The sequence below is a fragment of the Squalius cephalus genome (genome assembly GCF_949319135.1).
Source record: "Squalius cephalus genome assembly, chromosome: 25".
In the NCBI taxonomy this organism is placed as follows: Eukaryota; Metazoa; Chordata; class Actinopteri; order Cypriniformes; family Leuciscidae; genus Squalius; species Squalius cephalus.
This window is the reverse complement of record NC_137146.1, coordinates 1512508-1533252: the sequence shown is the minus strand read 5'-3', so window position 1 is coordinate 1533252 and position 20745 is coordinate 1512508. Positions and strand designations below refer to the sequence as shown.

At 37.9% G+C, this 20745-nt stretch overlaps 1 protein-coding gene across 2 annotated transcripts in view; it reads right to left on the bottom strand.

Annotated features, from left to right (window-relative positions):
* kcnh2b (potassium voltage-gated channel, subfamily H (eag-related), member 2b) overlaps positions 1 to 20745 on the bottom strand; it is a 221447-nt gene that overhangs the window by 182756 nt on the left and 17946 nt on the right. The gene's annotated exons all lie outside the window — the stretch shown is intronic.

Sequence of the window (20745 nt, the reverse complement as noted above, 5' to 3'; positions counted from 1 at the left end):
AAGAAAATGAAATTATGACATTAAGAAATGCTGGGCAATCTCATATTTCAACTTCAAAATCTCAAAAGATGTGCATTCGGCATAACTGATGCTCTATCCATGCATTCAATACAATTATAAATCCAGTGCCAGAGATGTAAAGAAAACTGTATGCTCATAAACCAGCTAATTGCTCTTGTATTTTATGTCATGGTTTACAGCTACAGAAGATTCATAATCAAAAATGTGCATATTTAAACTTGGTTCAAGCTTAACAGCCCCTGGTCACAATCATTGTGGTGGCAATTATTTAAATATGAATAAATATGATTGTGACATGAATAATTGTCTTCCTACTAGGGATGTTAACCGATGACCGTTTGACCGATGGTTGACCGTATCAATGTTAACCGATCAAAGTTGTCGGTAGTCGGTAAAAAAAAAAAAAAGTGATCTCTAGATTAGGCTATTATAGACAGTGGCCTAAACGCTACTACAGTTAGCCATCTCATTCCAAGATCTTTTTGTGTGAAGTGAACAAATCCCTCACACTCAATTTTTCATAACTCGCCTGTTTGTACTTAATAAACCAATAAAAACATTTGGCGCGAGGTCACAGCGTTTGGGTTCACGCGCTCACAAGGTTTGCGAAAAGTAAAGGCTACAGGCTAAAACACTCGAGGTTAGAGGTCATTTTCTTAAATGAGCTGCGGCAATGTTTCAAATGAGCTTCTAACGCTAGACAAACGCCTTTATTTTCAACGTGATCACCTTGTACCCAAACCATTTCGAAACTAAGGAGCCATTTGTCCTCCGATTACATACAAGCTCCTCGGCGCCGTGTTTCGCGCTGTAGGGGATTTAAAAAAAGTGACGTGAGTGTGTGTGTGAGCGGGAGGCAGAGCGGCAGAGAGATGCGACGCGACAGAGTTTTCGAAATTGCAGGCGCGGCTCGAAATGGCTGTTATTTCAAAGAGCGTAGCATATTTTAAACTAATCGGTTAACCGGTTTCAACCGGCTAATGAGGCTCGGTGGTCGGTAGGGGTGTGACGGTTAGCATATAACCGTGAGACCGACGGTTATAGTTGAACACCGTCATTACAACTCTATAACCGCCAAAACCGTGTTATTAAAATATTTTTTACAAACATTTTTTATCATAGAGAATGTTTAAATACTAATAAAAAACAATTGTTAACAGTCTGTGTTATTAATGGTCTACGTCGTTTCCAACTGTATTTGATTCTTTGCCAAGCGACCGCCAATAATTTGAGATAGAAATAAAAGCTATGATATAGCGATGTGCCATCATTATGAGATTTATTAAACAATTGAAAAACATTTGCAATAATAAACATTAGCAATGAACATTTGCAATCGGGAGACATGGTTTTTACCACTTAATGAAGTTTTGTTTTGTAAATCGTCAGACATGATTTTTACCACTTCATTAAGTTTTGCTTTGTAGAAAGCATTTCTTTAAAGCGAATTTCGTTTTGTACAAATTGTATCTTAATTTTAATAAATGTTTCATCAACCAATTGCATGCATTTAATAAATAAAAAGCAAATAGGAGACAATATAACCGTGACATTGAGGCTCCGATGCGCCGCGTTCACTTGCATTGCATTGTGAAGTTGAACTAGAGCGCATCTCATCGTAAATGAATGAAACTCAGCGTAGGCCGATGCCTCATACATTAGCATTAAATATCTTTGGTGCATCCTTTCTAGAACAGACAAGGGCTTTCTTGCGGCTCGCATCAGCAGAGCATTATCGTCCATAGACCGCAAAACAATCAGCGGATGGCGGGCGGGTGCGGCTTTGAAATCTGGTCAAAAAACGTTGGTGCGGATGATGATGAGTTATGTGATGCGGTTGCGGACGAACTAATACCCCCATCCGCGTATCTCTATTGATAACAACATTGAACACTACACAAATATTAATTTTATTCAAACTAAGTTGTCCTGTAACAGACGAACGTCGCAAACATAATTTAAATAGTCATTATAAAAGTTAAATTAAAATATTTACTTAAAATTAGTGCTAGACAACAATTAATCGCATCTAAAATAAAAGTTTGTTTACATAATATGTGTGTGTACTGTGTATAATTATTTTATATATATAAATACACACACATATGCATGTATATATTTAAGAAATATTTGTATGTATATACTGTATATATATATTTATACATAATTTATATTATATATAAATATGTTATATATTATTATTACATGGCTTGGCTGAATTCCAATGTAGAATGCGGTCTGTTATTTCTTGATAACAGACCGCTGCGGAGTATAACAGACCGTTGCCATGAAAAACAGCGCGTTGCTATGGACGCGGAACGGACTATTTTCTTTGGCGGAAGCAATACAATCGTTTTTAAATCAATAAACTCCTTTTTAAATCAATAATTCGTGTCAAATTATTTATTTATTTTGTAGGTAGCCATGTAATAAGCGGGATAATGTATAGAGAGGCGGTCGTTATAGCGAATAACAAGCCCTTCAGGCTGTCAAGACCCCTCCGCTTCGCGTCGGGGTCTCGTTCAGCCTGTCGGGCTTGTTATTCGCTATAACAACTGCCTCTCTATACATTATCCCTTACATAATACATTTTTCTTAAATATACACATGCATATGTGTGTGTATTTATATATACAAAATAATTATACACAGTACACACACATATTTAAACACAAACTTAGATTATTTGCAGCTGATGTTTATCCAGACGGGCCTCGATTGGGAGTGAAAACACGTTCCTGTAAACTGTCATCCATAAAAATATAGGGACACGTTCGTGAATAACCATGAAAAATGTCACTGATGTGTTTTCATCAGGAAAAAAGACACAATACAATAGCGTTTTCTCAGTCTGTCTCTTTCATTTCTCCTGTTCCTTTTCTATTAGCGGTCTCTTCTCATCCGTCTCTCTCATTGTTGGTCAGTTCTCTTAATGCACCATTAGCGGAGAGGACCGAGTGGACTTGCTGATAATGTTCCCTCGCTCTTTTCCCCATCCGCTGCTGCCTTGATTGGGTCGTGAGAGCTCCATTAGGAGCCGCTTTCAGGCTGTGTTTGTGCGACTGCGCCGCGAGACCCTCGCTAGGGTGCAAATGGAGTCAGTCGATTACACACACCCTGTGCCGTATCACTTTCTCCAGCTGGGCTCATTTACACGTCTTCATTTCCTACACTTTCAGCATTTTCTTTGGCTCCACTTGAAGATGCCCACTTGTAATGTTAGTGTCCGAAACACTTTTCCGAGTCTTTTTAAAATAGCCTGTTTTTGCTGCTGTACTTCTTTGAGTTCAACATACAAATGAGGTCTATAAATGTGACTTTATTATGCTTTTTTTTTGGATATTCACTTTCATTTAGTGTATAATATAGCTGTTTGTGAATGTAAAATGACTGCAAAGTTTTAAAGATTTAAGTGCACAATAAATCCACTTATTATCTCCCAAAAGAAAGAACTAAGTCCAGTCTTACGTCCTGCATGAACCCGCGTACGTTTCTAACAAACTTGTATAATGCCAGTCGGGGCTTGACATTAACGCTTTGCTCACCAGCCACTGTGGCTCATGGTTTTCTAAAGTTACCCAGCATTTTCACAGGCCACAATCTTGACATCAATACCATGGGGAAAACTTCCATATAGATATTTGTAATATGATCTCATAATTTGGCAGCAGGTTTATTAGGCTGCTGTCACTTTAAGACCTGACACACGGATCCAATATACTGTTACACGTGTTTTCTTTCTCAACTGTTTACGATCACTCAAAACATAACTGACTGTGTTTACGTGAATACTCGCCAAGACCGGCATTTTTACATTATTTAGTGTGTATTTGACTGTTTAAGCGCAATAAGCAGCGAAAAATAACTAAATTTATTCCTGAGAGGCAGCTTTATGTGCGCGCTCTTTGGGTGTGAGCACGAAATCTACGGGAATGAGTCCACTTTGATGCACTTCCAAAGGATGGACTCGCGCTGGAATTGATATGGTAAAACCGATGCAATCTTTAATGTTCATATCACTGTGCATCAAGTGCTGAAATTCATATATGGTAATAGTGTTTGGTTTCCGACACGCACTGTAAGTGGTCGACCAATCACAACAGACTGGGCCAATCAGTCATAAGAATCGTCTGGACAATAAGATCATCAGGTCATAAGAGATCTTTTATACTTCTTGAGTCACAGGCATGCAAACTTCAGGCAAAAACACAAGAAGTGCTTTTTCCCATTTTTGAACTGTCACCGTTGGCATATAATGAATAAAATATTGCTAAAGTCAACCGATTTTACTAATAGACCTACTAATCTCTGTGTAAAAATGAAATAATGATGCTGCCATCTTTCTAAAGTCATTTTACTCCCTGTAAATTGGCTCCAAATCTCAGGTGAAAATGGTAATTTTGACCCAAAATAGTGGATTATACATCCATGACATTTAATATTTTGGCTTTCTTCTTCATTTATGTATTTCTTTCACCAGAAAATAAATGATCAGAATCAAAAAAATTGCCGGGGACCTTTGTTTGAGTTGACACGGAACGATCCAAGAGTTTTTTTTTACCTTGGATGCGTGTAAACCTGTTGTAGGAGACGCCAAAATAAAATTATTAATGTTCAAAATGGCATAATAGGGGCGTTTAAACTTTCTCTAAGGCAGAAAAGGCTTCTGTACCCAATAAACTAGCTTGACCAAATGGAAATAAAATAGTCTTAAAACAGTTTATAATAGGTTCTGTTATTTGGACGATATTGGTCTTGACACTGAACTCTTCTGTTATGACTAGATGCAGATTTCAGAGTCATAACAGACGAGCTGCATTTCAAAACCATTACATTTATTGTCCAAATAACAGAGCGACTTTACCATCAACACATCCTGATCTCTGAATCTCCACGTGTGTATCGTCGTGGTCTCTCGGGTTCAGCACAGTACGGCCGTAAGAAAAAACACTTGCAAATCAGAAACCGAAACCTGCAGCCGAAGTGAATTTTCCACAGATGATCAACATGATCCCTCAGGTTTTACAGTCGTGTGCTTCCTATGTCCGACTCGGTCTGAACGGAAACATCTGTTATAACTAGATTCTCGGCTCGTTTGATGCACGTCTGAACACACACGATTACATAATGCCGACTTTCACCACATTTGTAACGTCAATTAGTTATAAACTTACACCAACACAAGCGAATACATCACTGTTTCTAAATATGCAAATTGCTGTTTAAATTAAAGTTTAAAAGTTAGTACGTTTTGATGTTCATGTTCAAGAAATCACAGTGGCTGTAGCATTTCTATCGTAAACAAGAGGCCAAATATTTAAGATTAAGTGGATATTTGAATTAAATGTTGTTTGGCTAGTATTAAACATGGATTTGATTATGCTGTAAAGTGTAATAACAATCCCCAGGCCGCTGGCGCCCTCTGCAGGCGTTTGTTATAATACATGATGTACATAAGTTGATTAATATTACATTATGTATTAGCAGTGTTGATCATTACTTGTTTTTGATACTTTCTTTGAACCAATTAATTATATGTGCATTTCACTTAGGTCTGTTTTTATCACCACAAAAAAATATCAGACTGATTGATTAATCTTCAAAATAATCGACCGATTACTTGATTACCATAATAATCGTTAGTGACAGCACTACTAATTACTGACTTAGTTAATTTAAGTTAATAGTTAGGGCTCTATGATTTCTGTGATGCAGACAATACGGACGGAATCACGGAATCCAGTCATAAATTGTATAACACGAAATGTCACGGAATTTGGCAAATTGTGGATGAACAAATATGAAAAAAAAAAAAAAAAAAATGTCAAAACAAAATTTTGAAGAAAAATATTAATTTGGGAAAACACAATATAAAACCTAATAATAATAAAATGTTGGAAATATACTACTGGAATTTTTAGTTTTAGACCCAATTTCAGAAAAAAAAACTCTAAAAGGAAACACTTAACACATCTGTCTTTAGGTCCATCCGGATCTCAATGAAAACACGGTGAAGGGCGATGGGATTGAGCGCGTGTCAGCTGACCTGGAGCTGTGAATGTGTGTGAGCGCAGCAGCTAAAAATACAGCCGACCAGGAATGACAAACATGTAAAGTCTGATTCTCTCTCTGAGACACTAGGGACCTGACCAGCCGGCTCACTGCGAAGACGAAACAAGACCTGTGTGCATGTGCGCATCTGTCTCTGTCAACACAAATATGTGCCATTTCCACAGGAATACAGTTTCTTGCATCATATACAGCAGAAAAATCCACATTAACAGCCATATAGCAGCTGTGTGCTCGTCTTAAACACACAATCAGGAATCATTGCTTAAGCATTAGCCACAAATCAGTATTTATCACTGGTATTCTGTGGTTTGCACATTTTATTTTAAACTAATTTTAATTCTACTTTCTCGCATTCAATGCAATGCACCCTGTTTGCTACTTCAAATCAAAGTCAGGAATGCATCTGTAATTTAAAAGACACGCTCAATTAAGTTCTAAAAGAAGTACACGTGTGTAAAAGCAAACATGTTCAGCTACACAAGCTCGGTGCATTACACTGTGTGTCACAACACAACACATCTGCAATCCTTGCATGAAGTATTTTTCTGGGCTTTATATCTGCGAGTGCAATTCAAACCTGATGAAGCAGAACACACAAAATACATTTACTTACTGGAATGAAGTGAAAACATTAAGGAAAATGCACAAAAATAAACATGGCTTTATTTAAATTGACTTATGTGAAAGATATGAACACGCTTGGTTGCATCTGTCATATTTGTTCTCCGGTTATGGATTAATATCTTCATTTTTGGTTTAGACGGGTCTCTAGGCAACTGAAGTAGAAGATCGCTGGATCATGAAGAACTGAGCCGTCTGGGTGTGTGTGTGTGTGTGTGTGTGTGTGTGTGTGTGTGTGTGTGTGTGTGTGTGTGTGTGTATTACAGACTGAGTATCGATGAACAAATATTAAAGCAGACATAATGTGCCACAGTTGGTTAATGCTTTTATATGCAACAGAAAACACACTCACAAATGCACGAATCATCAAGTGTGTGTGTGTGTGTGTGTGTGTGTGTGTGTGTGTGTGTGTGTGTGTGTGTGTTTAAAACCCCTCAGATTCAGCCATCAGTTAAAGCCGGATGGGATGTTTGGCAATGAGATTTCTGCATGTCACACTGTCTGCAGGGATTCAGTGTCTCTTTACTTTCCCAACAGGCTTTTCAATCAATAAGACATTGACAGAATGTCTCTAATAATAGGAGGTCAAACATTGGGCAGAACTAATACTTACACACACAGTTCACAGCTCCTCCGGGTAAACACTGAGCTGTAAAGACTCAACTGAAGTTTAGGCACGTCCATGGATCACTCTAATCTAATTTACACACTCCTAAACATCACATAAAAAGCGATGTGTGGTTTGGGCACTTTAATAGGAGTATTATTGATTTGACTGCACTGACACCATCAGACTGAGCTGGATTGAGCTGATAATGACACTATAGTGAATATAGAGCTGAATCGAACTTGATGAACTTCACGCAGTTATTGATCTGAACTGAATCAACATTGAAATGAACTGATCTGGGGTGTGTTTCCCGAAAGCATCGTTAGCCAACTATGGTCTCAAGTTCCATCGTTATCAGCAGTTCAACAGAAAATATCGTTCTAACGAACATTCGCAAACAGCATCGCAGAGTTGTGTGTTTGGAGCGACAGATCTCGAGCTGTGGTTAGAAGAAGAGTTTCTTGTTTGCATGACATGTGGACTCAATAAATCCTGATCTTGAACAAAATAAGCAATCTGACGTTCAGTACAACCCGTGTCTTTTATTTAGAATACATACAAATGTCATTTACTATGGAAGCTTGTTTCCGCCACAAAATAAAACATTTTAAAAGATAATTGCCACTTTTTATCTCACAATTGCGAGTTTACATCTCGCAATACTGACTTTATTTCTCAGAATTGCAAGATATAATCAGAATTGCGTGAAATAAAGTCGCAATTGCGTGTTATAAAGTCAGAATTGCAAGATATAAAGTCAGAATTGCGTGAAATAAAGTTGCAATTGTGTCTTATAGTCAGAATTCTGACTCTTTTTCTTTATTTCATGCAATTCTGACTTTATATCTCGCAATTCTGACTTTATATCTCCCAATTGTGACTTTATTTCTCAGAATTGCGACTTTATATCATGCAATTGCGACTTTATATCTCAGAATTGCGACTTTATTTCTCAGAATTGCGACTTTATTTCTCACAATTCTGACTTGATATATCGCAATTGTGAGAAAAAAAGGTCAGAATTGTGAGATAAAAAGTCGCAGTTATTATTATTTATTTATTATTCAGTGGCGGAAACAAGCTTCCATAATTTACGTCTTTTAGTTTGTCAAGAGATTTAAAGCATTGAGTGTGCATGTGTGAACGAGCTCTAGAACGAGTCTATGATTGAATCTGGAAATAAAGCAAATAACTGAGAAAAATGAGAAATAGTCCTCAGATGCCATATCCGTAATTTATAACAAAATGTCTAGTATTAATTCGAACTCAAACGATTCATTAAAAGAAGTTATTACTCCACCAAGTTCGTGACATCATTAACCAACGTGGTTGAACGTCAAATTTGTGGCAATTTGGTTTCGGGAAACAGTCGCTAGTTGATTTCTTCAGCGATGTGTCGTACTATACTGCCCTACAAAGGCAAAAGACCTTGAGTCGCTAGAGTGTGGAACTGAGAAAAATGACTTTAAAGATTTTTTGTTGTCCCGTCAAATTAATTATAGGTAGGACACTGGAAATCTGGCAAATAGAAGTTTAAGTAATGGAAATTATATACATAAATTTTTTTTTAGCTCAAACTTGACTTTTGACCACTATTTTAAAGTTAGGGTACTCTGCCTTTGTATTGTCAGCAAAAAGTGAGAAGTCATGCCAAGGCAAAAGACAGTAACTTCCACATTATCAATATTTAGTTGCTGATCACCATTAACAAAATCATTATAGTAACACCTGTATAAAATCTAGTGATCATGGCATTTATTTTGTATGATTTACAATTATTTATAGCCATCTACTTATTGCTATCCTGTGCTTTGGTTGCATTCTGATGGCATTATTAATATATTTGACATGACAAAATACCTCCATAGATATATTAGTCCAGCGTTGACTCGACCGCGTTTAGGGCGGGGCTGAAGGCGAAGTTTTGGCACTCTGCCAGCTAGTTTGCATGAGTGTTTCAACCAGGTCCTGTACCCGAACTGAGAGAGGCGGGGCTTTAATTCTTGGTTGTATTCATCTGATACGGCAATGTGTAACGTTTTTCTGTCAACTCTGCATAATCCTTCGCGATCGATATCGCACGTTTGCCGATGGAGCGGGTTCAGACCATACTAAATGTTCTGACCGCAATTGTGCAGGACAAAGCTCTGAGGACATCAGAAGTTAGAGGGACTGATGGCAGCTGGACAAAGTACACAGGCTACACCATAATTTTAATTTTAATGGACATTAAAACAAAGGCAGATAACCGTACAATCTGGTAGGTAGCATTATTTGATAGAACACCGGCACAGTAACTTCATATTGACGTGCGGCTAAACAAAGGCAGAGCACCGTAACTCAATTTGAGCGTTCCAAAACAAAGCCAAAGAGCGGTAACTGATGTTACGGTGTTCTGCCTTTGTTTCTCATGGGCTTTTGAAAGTTACTGTTAAGACAACTCATTATTTTCTCGAAAAAAAACAACGGAATTGATTTAAGATACTTATCCACATGATAAAGAAGGTCTTGAATGTGCCAAAAATATAAATAACTAAAATAACTAATTTTCGACCAAAAACGAAGTTACGGTCTTTTGCCTTTGCACGGCAGTATAGTAGTGAAGCGGCGAGTTACGGCGGTGTACGGGACACACACCCCTGAATAGCACTATTGTCTTTTTTAGCTGCTTTTCAACAGAATTTGTCTTATTTGAGGAAGTCTGCATCACTGTTTCTGTTATTTTCCTGTTTATTATTGTGAAACAATCTGCATTATATAAAGCGCTATAAAAATAAAGGTGATGTGACTTAACGTGTCACTTCCTGTCTATGTGGGCAGTTCTTGTCTCCGTGCTGATAGTCAAACGTCTGGCTACTGGAGATTACAGAAGTTTTCCAGATGAGAAAAAAAAAAACTCAAACTTTTTGAGTGATGGGACTGATTTGGGAGAGAGACACTGAGATTTGAGAGATTTGCATGAGATTTGCCTTGCAGCAGCTGAGAGTGAGAGAGACAGATGAAACGTGTCAGCGGGATCGCGGTCGGTTCGGTGTGTTTCAGTGAGAAGGAGCGTCTGATCATCACACCCGACGCTCGCTGTAACCCTCACCGCAGGTCTGGGCTTCTCCGAGGTCATTTCCATATTCAAATGAGCTGCAGGACCGGGATTTGCATACAGCAACAAACGGCTGTTTAATTCATTATTAAAGCAGAGGGAGAAAAGTGACGCTCTGAGCCAAAACAGGGATAGATAGATAGATAGATAGATAGATAGATAGATAGATAGATAGATAGACGGATAGATAGATAGATAGATAGATAGATAGATAGATAGATAGATAGATAGATAGATAGATAGATAGACGGACAGAAAGATAGATAGATAGATAGATAGATAGATAGATAGATAGATAGATAGACGGACAGAAAGATAGATAGATAGATAGATAGATAGATAGATAGATAGATAGATAGATAGATAGATAGATAGATAGACAGAAAGATAGATAGATAGATAGATAGATGGATAGATGGATAGATGGATAGATAGATAGATAGATAGATAGATAGATAGATAGACGGACAGAAAGATAGATAGATAGATAGATAGATAGACAGAAAGATAGATAGATAGATAGATAGATAGATAGATAGATAGATAGACGGACAAAAAGATAGATAGATAGATAGATAGATAGATAGATAGACAGAAAGATAGATAGATAGATAGATAGATAGATAGATAGATAGATAGATAGATGGATAGATGGATAGATAGATAGATAGATAGATAGATAGATAGATAGATAGATAGATAGATAGATAGATAGATAGATAGACGGACAGAAAGATAGATAGATAGATAGATAGATAGATAGATAGACAGAAAGATAGATAGATAGATAGATAGATAGATAGATAGATAGATAGATAGATAGATAGATAGATAGATAGATAGATAGATAGATAGATAGATAGATAGATAGATAGATAGACGGACAAAAAGATAGATAGATAGATAGACGGACAAAAAGATAGATAGATAGATAGACAGAAAGATAGATAGATAGATAGATAGACAGACAGATAGATAGATAGATAGATAGATATATAGATAGATAGATAGATAGATAGATAGATAGATAGACGGACAGAAAGATAGACAGAAAGATAGATAGATAGATAGATAGATAGATAGATAGATAGACGGACAAAAAGATAGATAGATAGACAGAAAGATAGATAGATAGATAGATAGATAGATAGATAGATAGATAGATAGATAGATAGATAGACGGACAGAAAGATATATAAAGACCTTACTTATATGTGTTTATTAGCTTAGAATGAGTCATTTCTCTCTACACACACCGCGGGTCCGCTTACATCCACATGTTTCTACGGTGGCCCTGAGCGGACAAACGCGTTTCGTCACTATGTTGTTCTTCATGTAAAGAAGCTTCAGCTAAAGTCAGCGAATAAAACACTGACACAATGATGAACAAGTCACAATAATATTCACAATAACATCGTTTTACTGAATAATTAAGTTAACATAAATTCTTGATTTATCTTTGTAAAGAAACCTCATTGTTTAACTGGCAACTCTCGGCTGTCTCAGACGACGACATCACTTCCTGTCAGCCACCGTAACTTCTGTTGGGTGCAGTTCGCAACCTCGCCACTAGATGCTGCTAAAACTTACACACTGCACCTTTAAATAAACCATAAATAAAAAGAACAACACATCAGTAGTGTGAAGTTACAAACTGTGCTTTTGGTTCACATCAACACCGCCTTACAAACGTGAGAGAAAAACGAAACTTGTATTTACTAACATGAACTAACAATGATCAATACATTTGTTACAGTTTTTATTCATCTTTTTTAACGTTAGCTAATAAAAATACAGATGTTCATTGTTCGTTCATGTTAGTTCACAGTGCATTAACTAATGTTCAATTTTTGATTTTACTAATGTATTAGTGAATGTTTAAATGAACATTAACTAAGATAAATATGCTTTAGAAGTTTTGTTCATTCTTAGTTCAACTAATAAACCTTATTCTAAAGTGTTACCGACATTTTAAACAAACCATAAATAAAATGAACACGTCAGTTACAACCTGTGCTTTTGGTTCACATCCCTTCACAAATCTGAGAGAAAAACGAAACTTGTAGAAGAAACGTGACATGAAAGTCAAAGAGGGAATGGCTTTTCTTTTTGGGAATGGTAAATGTCAGGAGAAAGCCCGGGAGAGGCTACGGCTCATTTCCATGGATGCACACGCCTGTTGTCAGAGCGAACACACTCCAGACCACATGTCAGCATTTCTTCGGCATGTTTCTCCAATAGTGGCACAGAAAATGCTTTTGTCAGCCGTTTAAGACTCACAATAGCCCGTGAACAAACCTCTTCCTCAGCCGGCGGATGCCGACGGCCAAACACCATCAACAACTACACCTGCACCAAACTGAGTCAGTTTAGCAGAGACAGACGAGGTCTTGAACAAATATGACTGTCATGGCAGCTAAACAATTGGCAGGTAAAAAATAAATAATATTAACGCTAAAATAATGCCTAAATAGCAATGTGAATACTGATTTATTTATTTATTATTGAGAACATTATATAAACAAAGAAGGAAACAGTCACAATGTAGAGCAAATAAACTAGTGGTGGGACGTTATCGGCGTTAACGTGAGACTCTTATCGGGCGATAAAAAAAATATCGCCGTTAATCTATTCTCAAAGTTGGGTTGGGAGCTGGGTCTATACTACGCAAGCTATGATGACTTTCACCTTGATATTTTAGCGTGGATGTATACCTAGCCGAATTCGGTTCGGTGTTCGGTACACATTTTCAAACCGAACGGTTCGTTGGATCATTTTTCCTGCCGACCAAAATTTCGTTATTTCAAATGTAGGCGGGTCGCGCGTGGCAAGCGCGCTCATAATGTAAGAGACGCCGGCGCGACCACAACATTGCCCGACATCAAATGGCAAACGTAAAGCAAGCGGAACGAAACTGCTCGTTATTGTGTGGTTGACGGACCGTTGTTTATCAGTTTGGACCAAAGCAGCGCGAGCCGATCGTGATCATGCGACACTGTTACTACACAGCGCTGATAAGAGATCCAGTAAAGAAAGCATTTGAATTCGCCACAGAAGTAATAACATCGCTGCGAGATCTAGTGAGAAACATTCACATTTCTCCGTTATTAACGGATCAAACAGTGCGTGGAAGCCAGGAAGAAACATTGTGCCATGAATGAACTATCCAGTGTCCACAGATCTGCAACATTTACCATGGATTTACTGTAGTAACACTGCAACCATGGAAGTTTGGCAGGAATAGGCTATAATGCCTTCAAGTAACATTACGTCGGTTTTATTTTGACATTATGAATAAAATTGCTGCCCTCAAATGTTAATCTGAACTAAAAATAGACCTTTGTTTATAACTACTACAATATTAGGCTACATTTAATTTTTTCCAAGGAGCTGTTTTGTTTTATATGCTCATAAGAAGAGTCTATTATAGCTCCATCATTGCTCAAAGTAAAAAAAAAAAAAAAAAAAAAAAAAAAATCATACTTTATTATGTTAGTTTTAATAATAATAAAAAAAAATCTCTGGCATTTCTTCACAAGTTCTTTTAAATGTCACTTTGTATTTAAGAAACACGTGTCCTTTAGTCATTAGCACACACATATTCTGAATGCCTTCGGCAGAATTCAAATGAGCCATTTTAATCTAGATTAATCTAGATTAATTTCAAGATTACAGTGAGATTAATCTAGATTAAAAAAATTAATCTATGGCCACCACTAAAATAAACACACGGAAAAAGAAAGAAAGAAAGAAAAGGTACAAGACTAATCAGAATAAATCACATATCAAAGGAAAAGGTTAAAAGACTTACATATGTCAGCTGTTTTTAAAGCCTTCTTGTAACATGAGTTAGAGAAAGGCCCAGAGTAATGTTGGACTTCAGCAAGCAAAACATAAAAAAGTGGTTTCTGACCTGAAAATTTACATTTATGTAAATAAAAGTTTGTAAACAAAAAAAAAAATTAAGTATATTTTGTTTTTGTGTAAATGCTCTTTTTTCCAATTAACAATTCCAAACAAAACACTTTCCCGTGAATACTGATTAACTAGCAGTTTATGTGGCCAATGTGACATCAGCATTTTTTTTATGAAAAAAAAAAACATTTTGATGAAAGATTATTTCATTATATTTCCCCCTTGCACTAATGAATCATTCCCAATCCCAATAACACCAGGAACTTGTATTAAACTGTCAAGTTGACAGCCAGATGCGATCAATAATTACAATTACGCCACAATAAATGAAAACGAGCGATGCACAGAGAGAGTCTGCTAATCAAATATCGCTTGGCTCATGACGGAGAAGATTCCTGCCAAGAGTCTGGCCGTGAACACGGAGGAATCCTCACGGAGACGCGGGACAGGTGCAGACGATAAACAACAGCAGCAGAGGAAATGAAAGAGGATATTTTTAAGTAACTGGTTAAATCAGATCCCTCAGGGCATGAAGGTCAAGGGGTCACAGTAGATGATGTCAGTAATGTGGCTCTAATGCCTTCAACACAGAGAGCCGCTGGTTTAGTTAAAGGGTTCGTTCACCCAAAAATGAAAACTCTGTCAGTAATTACTCTCCCTCATGTTGTTCAACCCCGTCAGACTTTCCTTCATCTTCAAAACACAAATTAAGATATTTCTGATGAAATCTGAGAGCTGTCTCGCTCCTCCATAGGCTTCTCTGTAATCGAGATCTGCCATCCCAGAAGAGTTAGTAAAGACATCGTTAATATAGTCCAAGTGACTACAGTGGCTCAACCTTAAGTTTATCAAGCAACGAGAATACTTTTTGTGTGCAAAAAACAAACAATGATTGTGTTACACCGTGTCCTAACCAGATGCGATGCGATGCGATAAGATTCCAGCAACAAATAATTTGTCTGTCCACACTAGACGCGACTGCGAGATGTGTCACAGCCAATCAGAACAGCGTGTGGGTGGAGTCAGCCAATCAGAACAGCGTGTGGGCGGAGTCAGCCAATCAGAACAGCGTGTGGGCGGAGTCTCGCGGCACCAGAGAGTAATCCTGACGGCACTCGCAAGAAAATGTATAAGTAGCTACATAATCAAATTCACAAATATTACACCATTTAAACATTATATAAAATGTTTTTTATATATACGGCCGGGAGTAAACAGGCCCTATGTTACGCAGGACCCTTTGATTTCCGGTGAACGTGATGTACCACATGTTCCTGGATAAACATCTTTGTTGATCCTGGAACAACTTCCCAATCAACCAATCAGATTTGAGGGACAAGTTTACAGTTTATGTCAAGTTTAAGCTTAAACCCAGGGTGAGGTGCTTCAACATCAGTGTTATTTACCTCTCAATTCCTCTGATTTTAGGGGAAAGTTATGGGTAGGGTTAGGTTTAGGGGTAGGGATCGAGTTAGGACTACATTTTGGGACAGGAATGTTATTCCAGGATCAACAAAATATGTTGATCTAGGAACATGTCTTACTTGGCAAAATCACAATGACCTTTGATTTCCATGATGCACAAAACACCAAAGACATCCTTTTTGAGTACTAAAACTATTAAAACAGAAACACTAAAATAGAAAGAAAAAACAAATTGGGGGAAAAATGAAACAGATTCTGCCCTTGTTAACCCAGCAGCCTCTCACACGTCAGCTCTCCTGACTTTCCCTCGCTCTCTCTGGTGCTCATGGGTAACGCACCCGAGCCGAGTTTAAAGCTCAGAGTGATTGATTAAGTGCCGGTCAGATCAGCGACGGACAATAGAGAGTAGGAAAGGGCAATCCATCACCACGAAGGCTGATGCCACAGCGAAGCACAGCAGATAAATGAGCGCGCCGACGCGAGGAAAGGGGAGATGAAGGAACCAGTTCCTCCGGCAGATCCTTCGCTCGTCACGGGAAGATCGGAATCCCCGTTTCTGGAGCAACATGGATTTTCCACCTGAATTATACATGAGAATCAAAGAGTGTGTCGTCACCAAGGCCTGATTCTAGATTCTGTTTGCGTGTGTGTGTGTGTGTGTGTGTGTGTGTGTGTGTGTGTGCTGGGAGGGGGGGAAGATGCATATGTTTGTGTGTGTGTGTGTGTGTGTGTGTGTGTGTGTGGGGAGGGGGGGAGGATGCATATGTATGTGTGTGTGTGTGTGTGGGGAGGGGGGGAGGATGCATATGTATGTGTGTGTGTGTGTGTGTGTTGGGAGGGGGGCGAATGCATGTGTGTGTGTGTGTGTGTGATGGAGGGACGGATGCATATATGTGTATGTGTGTGTGTGTGTGTGTTGGCAGGGGGGGTGAATGCATGTGTGTGTGTGTCTGTGTGTATGTGATGGAGGGACAGATGCATATATGTGTGTGTGTGTGTGTGTGTGTGTGTGTGTGTTGGGAGGGGGAGAGGATGCATATGTATGTGTATATGTGTGTGTGTGTGTGTGTGTGTCTGTGTGTTGGGAGGGGGGTGAATGCGTGTGTGTGTGTGTGTGTGTGTGTGTGCGTGTGTGTGTGTGTGTGATGGAGGGACGGATGCATGTGTGTGTGTGTGTGTGTGTGTATGTGTGTGTATGTGATGGAGAGACGGATGCATATATATATATATGTGTGTGTGTGTGTGTGTGTGTGTGTGTGTGTGTGATGGAGGGACGGATGCATATATATGTGTGTGTGTGTGTGTGTGTGTGTGTGTGTGTGTGTGTGTGATGGAGGGACGGATGCATATATATATATGTGTGTGAGTGTGTGTGTGTTTGTGTGTGTGATGGAGGGACGGATGCATATATATATGTGTGTGTGTGTGACGGAGGGACGGATGCATATATATATGTGTGTGTGTGTGTGTGTGTGTGTGTGTGTGTGTGTGTGTGTGTGATGGAGGGACGGATGCATATATATATGTGTGTGTGTGTGTGTGTTTGTGTGTGTGATGGAGGGACGGATGCATATATATATGTGTGTGTGTGTGTGTGTGTGTGATGGAGGGACGGATGCATATATATATGTGTGTGTGTGTGTGTGTGTGTGTGTGTGATGGAGGGACGGATGCATATATACGTGTGTGTGTGTGTGTGTGTGTGTGTGTGCTTCAGATAAATGAGAGCTTTCATCATCCTCGAGTCAGTATCTATCAGAAGACAGAAATAAAAAGGGAGTATAAACACTTTATCAGAAAAATAAGGAATTAAGCGATTCTGGTTCCAACTCCGACTACGGTTCAGTAAACAAATCTTTCTGTAATTTTTGGATAATTCCTATTGCATTTACTATCAGAAAGCATGTTGTTAAATTAGACAATTTCAGATTCTAACAGAACAATACTAATAAATCAGAAGGAACTTCCAATAATATTTCTAGTATTCCTGGAAAAAAAAACTGGTTATCCTTTCACATCTATTGCACATTAAAGCAATACTTTAGTTTTTCTGTGCAGCTCCGCATCTTCAAAGCAGCACATTTATACCGTAGAAAAGTCTCAGTAACTGGATGCTTGAAATTGATTTAAAATAAAAATAAAATGTGTGTCCTGATTCTGAACTGGCACTTAAATTACATACTTTATTTTGGTGTCTGTCCGCAAACAAAAGCAAAGTCATTCCAGAATCATTAACAAAAGAAAAACATTTTGTCATCATAATGTTCGTCTACTTGGCAAACAAAGGCTGTTTAATGCTAATTGTGGATTCTGACTGGGTGGAAAAAACGTTTAAGCCAATTCAGAGCAAATACTTAAACCAGATATATTGGATATATATAAGAGTATCAAGACATTTAGGTTAAAAAAAAAATACTTAAGGGCTGAAAAAAGCTATAAAGCGCTGTACAGACATAATATATATTTTATCATTTCAGCCATAAGGCTTGACAGACTAGTATTATATATAAGTCCACTTTCTGATCACATTAGAGCAGTGGTTCTCAATCAGGGGGTCATGAATTATATTATTATATTAAAGTCCCCCTGTGGTGAAAATCCAGCTTTTAATGTAGTTTATATGTCTATGTGGTGTTTTTAATGTGCTTTAAGACAAACCATGTGTAAATTCATAAGTCGACAGCATTGTTGAGTATTTCCTCCTTAAAACTGCAGTGAACCAAAGACAGTCTCAAAAACACACTTTGAAATCGCTGGTGTTTCTGACATCACAAACTACCTTGTAACCAATCAGATCAACGTGTGATCGTCAACCAGTGGATCTCTGAGCTGAGTGAGTGAGTGGAGGCGGGGCTCATTTGCATATTCATAGAACCGCGCATACTAAATGAGGCAAAGGTGTCGAGTTACATTCAAGATATTTTAAAACATGAGGACATTTAAAAAAAAAACGTTTAAATATGTCATTTTGGTGATCAAAGATGAGTTTTAAGGGATACAATTTTAAAAAAAATAATCTTAATTAAATACAAAGTAAATCATATTTCTTTTTTCCCTTTAAAACTATTGTTTTGTCGTAATTAAAGAAGATACAGAGGGAAATTCAAATATTGTTATACAGTAGGGGGAACCGCTGCATTAGATTCATTAGTAACCGCTAAACTGCATTACATAACGAGGTATGCTAATGTCTCAGACCAGCGCAGGTCAGGAGGCGACGAGATGAACACCACACACACAGCCGAACACATAAACAGTGGAAACTATGATTGCTAGTGTGATGCTGTGCAGACGAGACGTCAACCATCGGCTGAGAGCAAACATCTGCTGTCGAGAAAACACTCCAGATCGAAACACTCACATCACGTGTGTGTGTGTGTGTGTGTGTGTGTGATTTCACTGCACAAACCTGCACTGGGGTCCCTAACCAGAACCAGCCCAATCCAGTCTAACCAGGAGCTCATTTGCATAATTCCTTTAGTAAATTGGTTGCTAAAACAATATAGACATCAAATAAACAACATCACCTGCAGGAGCAACTCTTCCAACCCTTCCTCTTTCTCTCAGCTATCCTGATCTCTCACACATCATTTATAAAGAAATAAATACTTTTATTCATCAAGGATTAATTAAATTGATCAAAAGTGACAGTAAAGAGATTTATAATGTTACAAAAGATTCCATTTCAGATAAACACTGCTCTTTTGAACTTTCTATTCATCAAAGAATCCTGAAACAAAATTATCCACAACTGTTTTCAACACTGATAATAATCATAAATGTTTCTTGAGCATCAAATCCTCATATTAGAGTGATTTGTGAAGGATCATGTGACACTGAAGACTGGAGTAATGATGCTGAACATTCAGCTTTGATCACAGGAATAAATAACATTTTAAAATATATTAAAATAGAAAACAGTTATTTTAAAATTGTCATAATATTTCACAATATTACTGTTTTTTTGTTTGTTAGTTTTTTTTTTTTTTGATCAAATAAATGCAGCCTTGATGAGTAGAAGAGACTTCTTTTAAAAATATTAAAAATCTTACTGATCCAAAACTTTTGACCGGTGGTCAAACAAAACAAGCCGAGATGCTTTTTGTGAGGTTTGATTTCTCAGATTCCCACTGAAGCCTTTTCAAGGTCCAGCAGGTTTTTAAAGCAAAAGATGCATGAATAATACAAACGTTAGTTTGTTCAAAACTACAATGAGATCCAACAGCAAACAAAACAAACAACTCAAGGCCATCTGTCTTCACATGCTTTGCTTTAAAGGGGAGGATAATGCCCTTTTCACAAGATGTAAAATAAGTCTTTGAGTGTGTGTGTGAAGTTTTAGCTCAAAATACCCCACAGATATTTTTTTATAGCATGTTAAAGTTGTCTCTTTTTGAAGGCGAGCAAAAACGCAGTTTTTGTGTGTGTCCCTTTAAATGCAAATGAGCTGCTGCTCCCGGCACAGGGGGCGGAGCTACAACAGCTTGTGTCCTGAAAATTTCAAAAACTTTTAGCCTTTTATGTTCAAACCGAAGTCAGACAAAGATGGAGAGACTCGAGAAGAAGTGACAACATGTAGAAGCATTTCTGAAGGGTTAGTTGGTGAATATATATAGCTTATGTGTAGTTATTTTCTAGTCATTGATTAGCATATTCTGTCTTGATATAAATCGCAGTCCCAGGGGTGGGGCTTATGTAAATTCTAGGCTTTGTGATGTCACTAACCCGGGAGGAAGCTCGTGTAGTCTCTACCAGCCGTTTGTTGTAGTCCTTAAAAAGTGATTTCTGTAAAAGCAAATATCTCCCTTTGCTCTGAACTTTGATCGTTGTAACTTTGCAGATGTTGTATATGCTCAGACAGCAACATTACACACTAACTAAAGTTAGAAAAGTGAATTCATATTCAACCACCCCTTTAAATCTTCCCTGCTGAGAGCCTCAGCCTGCAAAAAAGCAGAAACATGAAAAATCGATCCAAAGCTTT